Consider the following 12,582-nt stretch of genomic DNA (forward strand, 5'->3'; position numbering starts at 1 on the left):
ACCGTATTAGTGAGGTCAATGGAGGCTGAATTTTCTAACAGCCCCCTCCTACTGCTATGCGACTCCCTACGCTACTTAGTTAAAAATCACACAACACCAAGTTATAGTCCAAACGGTTTATTTGGAAGCACTAGCTCTCGGAGCACTGCTCCTTCATCAGCTATTTATTCTCTAAAGCATTTTTTTAAAAACTCATGACAACGCCCATTCACTTATAGAGTTCAAAACACTTTTTCTCTCACGGTCACCTAGAGATATTGCTTTCTTCCATGATTTACGTTGTTACATCTTCCCTGATACTACATACTATACTGGTGTCTCTCTTCCACTGTTCTTCCTAATACTTCCTTCAACTATTTTATAACACCATCTGTGTTGTTCTGGTCATCTGCATCTCTAATTTCATCCCACCTTCCCTCCTTAAGTAAATTCAGTTTCCTTTTATTCCATAGCTGTCTCTTGTTTGAATGCCTTCATCACCTGTCCGTGGTGATGCGTGCTATACCTCATTCGGGTAATGCGCGTTGATGTTGCAGTCCAAAGCTTAAGATAACGCTTGCAAACTTGCCTTGGCCCTTCCCATCACGTGGCTATTGATAAACAACCTGTTTGGCTCCATCATCGATACTCCTTCTTTGTTCATCAAGTTCTGAGCTGGGTCTAGGTCCCAGAGAGGTTGGATCAAGGCAGGGCGCTACCGACTGCGCCACTAGAACCTGCTTTAAGTATCGATAAACCTCTAAAGGTTTTCTTTCCCTCATCTGAGCTTCAAAATAGTTCCCTTTCTACTAGTGATTTCACGCAAAATCTGAAGTCCAATCGGGGAAATTGTCAAAAGAAATTTTATCTATACAATTTCTTTTGTAGCCGCCTCTTGATCATCAACACTATTGATAAACTACACAAGCCTATGATACTTACTCTTGTCTCCTCTGTAGAAAGCCATATGCCTGCCTTCTAGCGTTTGGTATTTTTGGTTATACTTGTTATTATCATTATTACAGGCCACCGAATATGAGTGTTTATTCATGAAACACATGATCGCAGAAATTGTAAAACCAGAAATTAGCATTGGAACAGCTGATATTCTTCTGTCCAGTATTTTAGTACTGGTGCTAAAACGTTTCAGCGTAAGTAGCAGTACTTCACATTTTGGTTCAACTTGGGATTCTAGTATTCACTTACGGGAACATTGATTTACGTCCACGAGTCATTGCCACTATGTAAGAGCATCTACAACATTTCGTCCTGGTGTGTTGTTAGGGTAGATTTGTCAGTGTCCCTCTGGTAGCTGTGTCCATAAACATTTGATAAATATCCATTCTCTCCATATTTCCACTGAAAACCTAAATACATTATTTTTGAAATAGCCTGACTATCAAATTATGCAGTGCTGCTTTGGAGAAAATATTCAGTCGGGAAATGCCTGTCTAAAAGCTGCATGGAGGTGTTTAATATGACAGAACAGGGAATTATCGGAAGTATTCTTAAGATTCCGAATATTACAACATTTTACCACATTTCCAGCTTAAACAAATGAAATTCCAGTAGGCCTGGGGAGTGTTACGCTGGGGCTAGAATTTGAACTAACTTGTTGCGTCATGAAACTAACGTGATGGATTTCACCATTGGTATTACACTCCACCCAATGTAAATCCGCCTTGAAAGTATTGTCTCTTTTTATTGGGCAGAACCAGATGCCCTTCAGAAAACACTTCTCTTGCAAGTGGAGTTATTCGGACAGTGTAACAGAGTGGGCTATCCGTTGCTGGAAAAATTGATCCGATAAAAGATTCACCACCCATGTTAATCTGGGTTGATAGGCCTATTGTGATCTTCATTTCCATGGACTATTCTCAAGGGAATGCACATTGTAGTAGTGCAGATACACGTAATAACAAAAATCTGACAAACGTGTAAGGTAGTTCTTACATTCATATTAACACTACGACACAGAACTCTTAAATTAGCAGCACTTTGTCGATGTCATATCAAAGCTTAAAATAAAGGAACAATTTACTATTTAGTTTGATGATACCTTAAGCTTGTGATTGTATTGAGAACAATAAAAATATTATGGCACAACACATTCTATACAATTTATGGGTTTTTTTTTGTTTTCTTTTACTTGTTTGGTGACAGGCATATTTTGACATTTTGTTTACTTTGGATTGAGATATTGAAAATGAGCTACTTTGATAAAGTTTGCAAGAATATCGACTTTCCAGTAACTTGGTCACCAGAGTACAAAATTAAGGTCTCCACTTAATCAGAAGTTAGGACGAATTTGGCTTTTAAATGCTGACTCTTAGGACGTCTTTTCATTATTCACTTGTTCAAGTTGAAAGGATAACTGTTTTTCAAAGGAAAGATTTATGGAATAAACATAGGAGAGAGCAATGAAGTATCAAAGTACCATTACGGTGCTTATTGGCAAATCGGCTTTTTGTGTTGCTTAGTTTCCTCCTCTGTTTGGATAAGATATAATTAATATCAATATACAAAATATGTAGCGTACCTCAGCACAATTTATTTTTCATTCACAAACAAGAGCAGAAAATGCTGGAAAACTCAGCAGGTTTGGTAGCTAATTGGAGAGAGCACCAGAGTTGACGTTTGAAGCCCGACATGACGCTTTTCAGACAAATATTCGCAGAATTTTGCTTTAATTATAGTTATCAATCTCGAGAATTACGACTGTTTTCCGTTTTGTGCGAAGTTAGTTGATCCCTTAAGGCTCTTAGAAATCACAGGAAGTCCCTTGTGAGGTTGGCTTTCGTCCAATCTGATTTGATGGATATATTTTGATGAATGTTAGATTCCTGCGTGTGATTTTCTTTTGTCAGTGGGTGGTGGGTCAGTCGTATTCATCAGATCTGGGCCTTAATCCAGCGACAAGTGATTTCAATAGAGCTTGCAGGGCGGGCTCTTACTGAAACCAGTAGTGCGGTGTGTGCATAATCCTGAGCAGCACCAAAGGAAAGACATCCAGCCGTTTCCCATAAGCAATGGCATATCAGCCATGTCAATGACAGAGTGAATCCTTTTCAAACAGTCCAAAAAGGTTCATGGCCTCTCTGCAGGGTGAATGGACCGGGTGTTGCAGCAGGCCACTGCAGTTTCACAAGATCACACAAACTAATGGGAAATGGTATTCAAAACATCTTCGCCCTCACCACTGACAACTGAAATGATGTCCTCCCACATGTGGATGCTTGGAGCAGATTCTGAATTCAAAACAGATGCCAAAAGGCTAATTTACTACGGGAAATTTGATGGGCAATAAAGTGCCAACACAAAACTTTTAGTGTTTCTTGTGGCCACGCAAAACCAAGAAATAGGTTTGTTAGGCGCTGAACACATCGAGGAAATGAACCCAAATTGCAAATTATCAACACCTCTCATGCAATCGTTTCGGACATTATTTGCAATTCAGAAAGTTATTGTGGGTTAAAGTCAGGGCAACCATGTGAAATCTTGCCTGCAAATGGAATTGGGCAGGAAAGCAGACGTCCAAACTTCGGCAGGACTTTCCCTGCTCAAAACCCTTTAAAAAATAAAACTTGGATTTATATCACGCTGCACCAGCACCTGATATGCAATCAATCCCTCTAAAGTGTAACTGTAGAAAACACGACAGTCTAGAATTCGCAACCCTCAACGAGACAATGATCTGTTTTAGTGGTCCTAGATGAGGGTTAAATATTGCCCGGGAGAACAGTAAATCCCTGATATTCTTTAAATTACAGCTGTGAAATTTCTTATATTTAAGAGAGAGGATATATAAATGCTCAGCAGAAGTCTCTTACAACAAGACAGTATTGCCAGCCCTGAGTTTCATGTTCAGGTACTGGGATGGGACATGATCAGAATCTTGCATTTGCAAGTGAGCATCCAACTGTCATTACAGCACTCAATGGCGGCATCAACTAGCTTATGTCCTCATTCTGATGTCAATGAATGTTCCAGTAAACAAGGGTACCTGGTGCTCTGACGTAGTAACATGTCAGCTTGCAACAATGGGTAGCACCCCGATCTGCGGACCGGAAGTTTCGTTATCGTGACTCCCTTTGATCATCTAACACGTTTCATTTCAACAGTGAGAGGGTGGTTGATTTCAACTGGCATGCAGATGAGTCTTCGCATCTGGAAAATGACCCCTTTACACCAGTTTTGAATTAGGGTAGTTTCTTTAACTTGGTGTCAATGGGTTCATAGTAATCGATCTCGGGTGAAAGACTACAACACCCCGCACTTCAGCTAATAGTCAGTTCTATTGAGGTTAATGATCAATGCAATTCCAATTATGTTTCAGCCGATGTCGCATTCCATCCCGATGTCTTGCAATTCTTTCCCCAATTCGCCCACCGTTCTGTTCCAGGCACTGCTGACCAGCTGTTAGGTGCACTGTGTATTGCAACCTTATTTGGAAACGGACATATCTGTGCATTATAGCAAACAGTGTGGTAAAGGTGGGCAGTAGAGTTTACCTAAAGCTAAAATGGCTATGCTGAAGAGCTGAGGAATTGGATTTGGATGGGGTTTGGGATGAAATAGCGAAAGACAGGCCTCCAAATTGGCAGCGTCCTTTTCTTTCTGTCACCGTAGTAACAGTTTAAGCTCCAATGCGGATGCGACTGTATCAAACATAGGAACTCTAAATGATTTGTGATTATGGTTACATTGATTTTTCTTTGACAGCGTCCACGGTCGCTGCCAGTCTTATTTCTAACTAGGATTAATGGGGTTAGGGTGAGGTGAGGCGCTGCCGAGGGCTGGCTTGGGGCGAGAAGAAAAGTTTCAAAAGCCATCTTTATAAAATAGCGGCAGAAGGCAAAGTTGACTTGTTCTTTGACACATTCAGCTTGAAGTTTTATTTGAAGTCTCCCATTTAAACCGCTCTACAATTATTGTACTGTTCTGTAAAGCCCTTTCAGGTTTCTTCCTCTGATTCCTTTTCACTAGTTGATAGTCTACTTACTTCTCTACCAACATATTGCATTTTGTTCCTTAGCTTTAGCTACATAGTTTCTGTCCTTGATGCCCCAGAACATACTTTCTTTCCAATGCTGTAATGTTCTCTACGTAATATGCTCCTAATTTTCTATCTTTCCTATGTTTCTAGAACATCTTGCTTCCAGGGACCTTTAACACCCAATTCTCCTTTCGTTATGTGAGATCTATGTTTATAGCTACAAAATCGTTTTCCTTACGTCAATATTGGCCTTTAACTCACCAACATAATTGAGCATCCACATGCACGCATATCAAGCTGACAAAGCATTCATTGCCCCATCCCCTCCCATCAATTCTCACTGTGCCACAGCTGCTAACTTATATTCACAATTCGAGATCTACCCGTCTCCCCCAAAATTGTATGTGATCTGGTATCCCTTTCAGATACTTCTTCATGAGTTCAACAACCCTGCCAAGTCTACTTAAATACTAATTTCCCTTTCTTTCCAGGAAACTCTGTTGATAGTATCATAAAACCCTCAGCAAGGCAATGCTTGCAAATGAACAATGTTGATCGACATAAAGCAATATTCCAGGGGTCGAACACATTGGTTCTTTACTTGCCCCTATTTTAAACGGTCGCTGTCAGTAAATGGTTAGTTATTATTCCCTCGTTATCGTTTACACATAAAAGAGAGATGAACTAAAATGAATAAGACGTATGTGTGGGGTTTTTTTTCCACTTTCAGTTTTGTTTTACGCTCACTGGAAATCCAGTCGCACTATGCAATGTGAATTGGGCAAAGCTAAAAGCAACATAAACTTTGCCACGCTGCATTATAATGTCAATATAAATGCAAACAAATGAGTATCAAACAGAGGAATATGCTAACTGCATCAATGCAAAAGTTTATTTAATGTGTGTAGGCGTTGCTGGCAAGGTCAGAATTGGTTACCCACTTATTATCAGCATGAACCAAATGGTTTACTCGTCTCTTTTAGAGGACGCCATAGTGATTTTCACTTGTGGAACAGATTCAGTAAGGAATTCCTTCCTTCAAGGGTATCAATGAATCAGATCAACATTTTGCAGCAAGCTATTTTGGTTTTAGATTTATTCTTATGGTGAATTGCTTCCATGTTCAGATTTTCGTTGATTTGTTGTCAGGGCATGATTTGAATCAGTGACTCCCGATGATAAGGCTGTGCTCAGTACGATGAGAGTGTGGTGCTGGAAATCGACGTTACCGGCAAAAACCCTTAATCAGCTCCTCCGATGCCTGACCTGCTGTGCTTTTCCAGCACCACATTCCCGACCCTAATTTCCAGCATTTGCAGTCCTCACTTTCGCCCTGTTCTCAGTAAAATTAACTCCGAGTCAGATAAGCCATGCTAACATGGGCACAGCGAACAGAATCGGTATGAAAATAGCCAGAAAAGACCCTTTCGTTCATATCTGAACTGCTGAAGCCTGCCTGGACAATGAGAATATCCTTGTATTTCAGATACAGTAATTTGAGAATAATGCTCATAGATGAATTGATTGAATGTGCTTTCTGTCTAGCTGTTACATTGTGGGTATTTTACAAGGATAACGCATTCCTCTCATTGAGCAACATGTTCCCTTTCCACCAAAAAAAACTATCAAACCTCAGCTTAACAACGTTAGTAGGACATTAGAACCATCAGTACAGTTGCTTTGGACATTTAGTTACTATAATCACATTGACTGTATAACTTTGTTGCTATGCGCTTGAAACAAAAGCGTCCTTAAGTTGTAATACATCATTGAACACTGAGGTTTGCAACAATATTCTGAATAAGACGAAACAAGCAGAAAATAACACATCCATTTGATTCACATCACAAACTCAGTTATTTTGTATGACAGCCTTTTCACAGCCCTATGGGTGCAGAACATTTCATATCATTTGAAAAGTCTTATTTCAGCTTCTCTCTCTCTCTCTCTCTCTGTTTAAATCCAGTAGCAGCTGTGATCACCCAGTAATTTAACAAAAATGATTTTGTAGCTCCTCCACTCTTTGTGACCATCGCTCTTCACATTCAATCCTCCTGCACACATTTGACTTATGTCGAATTACGATTTGTCACTTTGTCTTCAGCCACCGAAGCCTAGTACTAGAATTCTATCATTAAATATCCCCAACTCCCAGGCTCCTGCTTTTCTAATAAGATGCTCTTTAAAGTCTAACCATCTAAACAATCCTTCTAATTCCAGTCTCGTTAAGTGGCTTGGTGTCAATTTGTGCTCGTCACTGTTTCCGTTAAACTTGTGGGGCTTGTATCAACATTACATATAAAAGAGGATTTATATAAATGCACTTAGTTGTTGTTGCCTATTGCGTTGGTTCATAACTAAAGTGCCTAAGACATTGCAATTCTATGTTTCCTCTAAGTGCATATGTCTCAACTGAAGGCTCTTGTTGTCCACTGGCAATATCTCTCATTAGATGCTCTGGGTTCTAATCCGGTCTGCTCCTGAGGTATGTAATGACACCTCCAAATTTGGAAACTTTCTATCTATCTCAATGGCTGTTGCAGACAGACCATGGTCTTCTGGTTCAGATTTGCTAGCCAGTTTCCAAAAAGCACCATAGAAGGTGTTCATCCAAAAGGATCACAAAATTCAACAACACAACAAGAACAAGATGGCAACATAACATTCCTGTGCCTGGTGTGATGCATAGTTAATTCAGGCTAAGAAACTGAATTGAGATAAATATCTCAGTTTATATTCATTGAAATAAGTATTTCACCTCGTTCTCAAATGTGTTTTTTGTTGTTTTTCTACAACTGAGTTGCTTGAAATAATGCCTCACTGGGTCGACTGGCCATCTAATATCCATTAATTCAGCCTATCTAAATCTCTGCTGCAAGTATTCTTATTTGCATCACCTTCTGATCTCTGAGCTTGTTTCTAACATTTGCTGTTATTTCACAAACACTTTAATTTAATCAGGCTCATCCTCAACTTCAAATTCTTCCCATCTTCCCTGATTACTAAAATTTCCAGCATTCCTACATCTGTATAAGAACATTGAATTGAATGCTAACCTGGCTTGCTGTCTTTACTTCCTCATTGACAGCTGTAGTTTCAGTCACCAAGTTTTTACACCACTTCTCTTCTTTTCCTGCCAGTTTTTTCCTACATTTTATAAAACGTACATTTTGTTTAGTGTTGTTTTCCAAATTAGCTTTTTCTTTGATGTGGCTGCTGAGAAGCACCTGAATGAATATTATATTTGAGATATTTTTGAGACGTTGAAGGCTTGTGAGAAATTTATTTTGTGTGGATACCTGGACTGGTTTATTGAAAGAGTTCATTGAACGTTCACTGTGGGGATTAGAATATTTCTTTTTATTAAGGCATCTTACGAATGACATGACATTATAATTGCTTATTTCATTGTAGCTCTCCTGTTGGGACTGTTTGAACATTGCTTTGACTTGATGTTTGTTTTGTTCTTCAGTTGGGGTTAAAAGCCTTTGAGGATAGAACTAACAGATTTCAGACGGGAAACAACATTATTTTAGTACAGAGTAAAGGCCATCTGCTCTCCTGGAAGGGTTATTGAAGGAACATCTCAACATTATATTTCCTGAGCAAACCATGTCTGCCAAAATTTCAGAGGCAACTACACTTAATTAGTGACCTGTCTACAAGTAACCATACAAAGGACCAGAGGATAGTATGAACGTTCACGTCCAAACCTTTTCTGGACAACGACTTTAATCCATTGGCCAAATTTTTTTCTTTGGTTTCAGGGAGATAATTTCTGAAGCTACATCTGTGAAACTTTAAAATTCTTGGTAAATTTGTCACTCAGAAAATACTTCTATTGTACGTCGTGATCTGTGTGATAGCGTAGTAGAGCAACAGTATGCCCCTCCATCCTCAGCTGCTCAATGTCAAATGTTTAGTCTCTTCTGTTGCACTTTGTGGCATGTTATTAGTTAGAGTTTAAACTATACAAATATATGTTGCAGGTGTGAATTGGAGATAATTGTTACTATAATCAAAAAGCAAAAACAATAGCTTTCAGACATTCAGACAATTGATGAGCCTAAAGATAAAAAAAACTCCTTTAAAAAACGAAACGAAGTGTGTTGATTCTTATGATTTAATGACAATTTATCAATTTATTCTCCTTATCCTTGTCAGAAATCGCATTAACTTTATCAAAGTGCTGGCTTTCACTCTTCTGAATTATCTTCATATATTGGAGGATTCCTTATGAGTTACATTGACCTGCTTCTTCTCAAGGGGGAATATGTAACAGGTGTAATGTGAAATGAATTTATATATTTATAAAACACGGATTTAAACGAAACTAAAATCGCCTTAATTAGATGTTAAATCATTAGCTATGGATTTTCTGGACAAAATCTCCAATGTCGAAAAAACTCAACATTTTAAGTTAATTTAGACGTCATTTTCAGGCAAAGGAGGGAAACCGAATGTCAAGTATATATGATGGTTATTTCCAATTCAACTTGCGCGTAGCTGATGTTAATTGATGAAACATCTACAGTTGCATAGTTTTTTTATTGGCATTCACAACACAGGAGTGAGGTTCTCACATTAACAATATTAAAAATCATTCCTTGCAGAATATACCTGCCACATCCCTAAAAAAAGATCATGTTTGAAAATATCCTTTGTTGAACTCTGATATAATTTTCGGAAGATGTTACAATTTCACCAGTTAATGGGCAATCAATATAATATTAAACATGTGATCAGCATGCATGGTGAAGAATAACAGAGACTTGGAGTCATCTAGCACCAATGAAAAGAAACAAAAAGTAATAGTCCGGTTAACAAAACATTCAGTGTTTTATTGCATTTCCTCACTGAGTTTGAGTCGGTCAAATCAAAGGAGAAAGTGAGGGCTTCAGTTACTGGCGATCAGAGTCGAAAAATGTGGCACTGGAATAATGCAACAGTGAAGTGCACACTTTACAACAGCAGCATCCAAGGAACATGAGAGTCACACTTTTGAACTGAAAACAAACAAACGCCTCTGGTCTAATTTAGGCATGTGTTTTGCTAAAATTAAGAACAAAGGAATGATCTTCATTGCTCAGTTCAATTTATCATTTAATAAGGCCTATCACCACCATTTTCCCGACGACAATAAGTGATGGGTGACTTATGAGGGCCTTTCCAACAGCCTTCATATCCCAATGGTAGACGAAAAACGATTACATTTGTGTCCTTGTTACTTCAGGAAATTGCACCTCTTAAGGAAACTTTAACTTCCCATGAAGCTTGAAACGTTTAGTGCAAACGGGAGAAAAGGGCAATGGAAGAAACCGACAGCTGCTTAATTAACACGCGTGAGCAGGAAATATTGCCTAAACTCCTGCTTAAGTTCATAACTTCATCCATTAAATACAAAGGTGTAAGAGGCCATTCTATTAATGTGGATCTTAGGTGGTAAAAGGAAATATAAAACTAGACAAGGTATGTAATTGGCGATCAAATCCCTATGGTCTGATTTTCCATACAGTTCCAAATCCACTTTTAGCCACAGCACCTCCAGACAACGATGTTGCCCCTGACTGCAAGGATAATGTACTTCTCTCTGCAAGTATTCAGCATGCTTTACGCCCAAGAATAATTAATATAGAGTCATAGAGAGAAACAGACCCCTTGGTCCAACTCATCCCGCAGACCAGGTATACTAAATAGGCCGAGTCCCATTTTCCAGCATTTGGCTCATATCAATCTAAACTCTTCCTATTCATATACCCATCCAGCTACCTTTCAAATGTTGTAATTGCACGAGCTTCCACCACTTCCTCTGGCGGCGCGCTCCATGCACGCAGCACCCTTTGCCTGAAAAGTTGCCCCTTACCTCCCTTTTGAATCTTTCCCTTCTCACCATAAACTTATGCCTTCTAGTTTTGGTCTCCCTACTTAGGGAAAAGTATTTGTCCATTTACCCTATCCATGCTCCTCATGATTTTATAACCCTCTGTAAAGCTACTCCTCAGTCTTTGACTATCCATGGAACATAGCCCTAGCCTATTCAGCCTCTCCTTATAGCTTAAACCTTCCAAGTGCTTGTCGGTTAGCTGAAAAAGGAAATAAACAGCAAATTAAAGAATCAATTGCTCATTTAGAAATCAGTACTCTCAGATTGATTAATTATGTGAATTTCATTCCATATCTCATTATGTATTTTCCAGAGGCCAAGTGAGGAACAAGCACTCCACTATACTCTCAATGTATTCACGACAGAGCGTGGTCCGAGCTCTATGGCTTTCACGTCCAGTGATAAAACCTGAATAGCTGAGCAACTGTCCCTTACAGGCACTACACAATTTTAACCTCAAATGAAAAGTGCAGTGGAAAAGAGGGTGGGTCAACAAACGAATTTGGCATCCGAATAGCGATATGATAATTCACCCTAGAATTATTTCAACATCAACCCACACCAGTTTTAGGATACTTCAATGTGTGCCACTTCCATTTCAGTAAAAATTAGCAAAATGCCTTTTAAAAAAAGACAGTTAAATATTGCCAAAATTGAGGCGATAATTACTCCCATTGTCATTGTCGCAGCCCTTCACGGGATTTACAGCATTCATGAAAGAATTTGAGGCCGGTCTTGCAAATAGGTTTAGATGACCTGGTTTTGAAGTCTATTAAATTCAGTTGCAGAACATCCGACGAGTTATGTTAGCGGCTGACCCACAACACCATTTGGTACTGATTTGTTACACAATGCTCGAGATTTCGACATTCTTTCTTACACAGTAACTGAAATATCAACTTCACTTCCTGATATTTGTTCAATGTAGCCAGTTAAAAGGAAACTGAGCTTATTTTAACTGAAGGCTTTTTATTTAAACATTTGTTACAAATTTAATAAATTGTACATCATTCAATCGCTAAGAATATCCAAACATCCGTTCAACAGGCTGAAGGTGCAACATTTAAGCCTTCGGTGAAGGTCGTCATTGGAATAATTGCAGAGTCATTACAGGAACTGAAGACTCAATGTTATTCCGTAAAACAGTTAATATTACTGACAGAAACCTGACTCCGAAGAAATATTAGAGACTATTCCCAATGGTTATGAGGCCAAATGTACGAACGATGTGTCACGAAACTACCAAACATGACCATTACTCGATTTGCCCACCCGCAACTATCTCTGAAACAAGAAGGTGCGAACCCAAGTTCACACTCCTGACTTTATCCAGTGCTGACTGCTGCAAAAAAGTACATCATGTACTGGGATAAAGTTGGGATTCGCCACAATTTGCTCCTATTTCCTGAACCTAACCAAGTGCTGGCAAACAATTGTCATGCATCAATTGTTCCCTGGGCAAATCTGTCTGGTTCTGGAGATTATAGATAAATCATACCATCTTTTATCGTTTACACATTGGCTTCATTGAACGGGAACATCTGTCACATATCCTTAAAGGAGTTTGTCCGAGTCTGTTCATTGGGGTAAACAGAAATTTGTACAAATCACTTTAATGATTTACACACGTTCTCATCTCTATTTCTTGGAATGGCTATGGAGAGCAACAGACCCACTGTTCCCAGTGAAGTAACAAACATTCCCCACCCGACGTCACCACACC

Source organism: Hemiscyllium ocellatum, chromosome 35 (assembly GCF_020745735.1).
Source record: "Hemiscyllium ocellatum isolate sHemOce1 chromosome 35, sHemOce1.pat.X.cur, whole genome shotgun sequence".
NCBI classification, from domain to species: Eukaryota; Metazoa; Chordata; class Chondrichthyes; order Orectolobiformes; family Hemiscylliidae; genus Hemiscyllium; species Hemiscyllium ocellatum.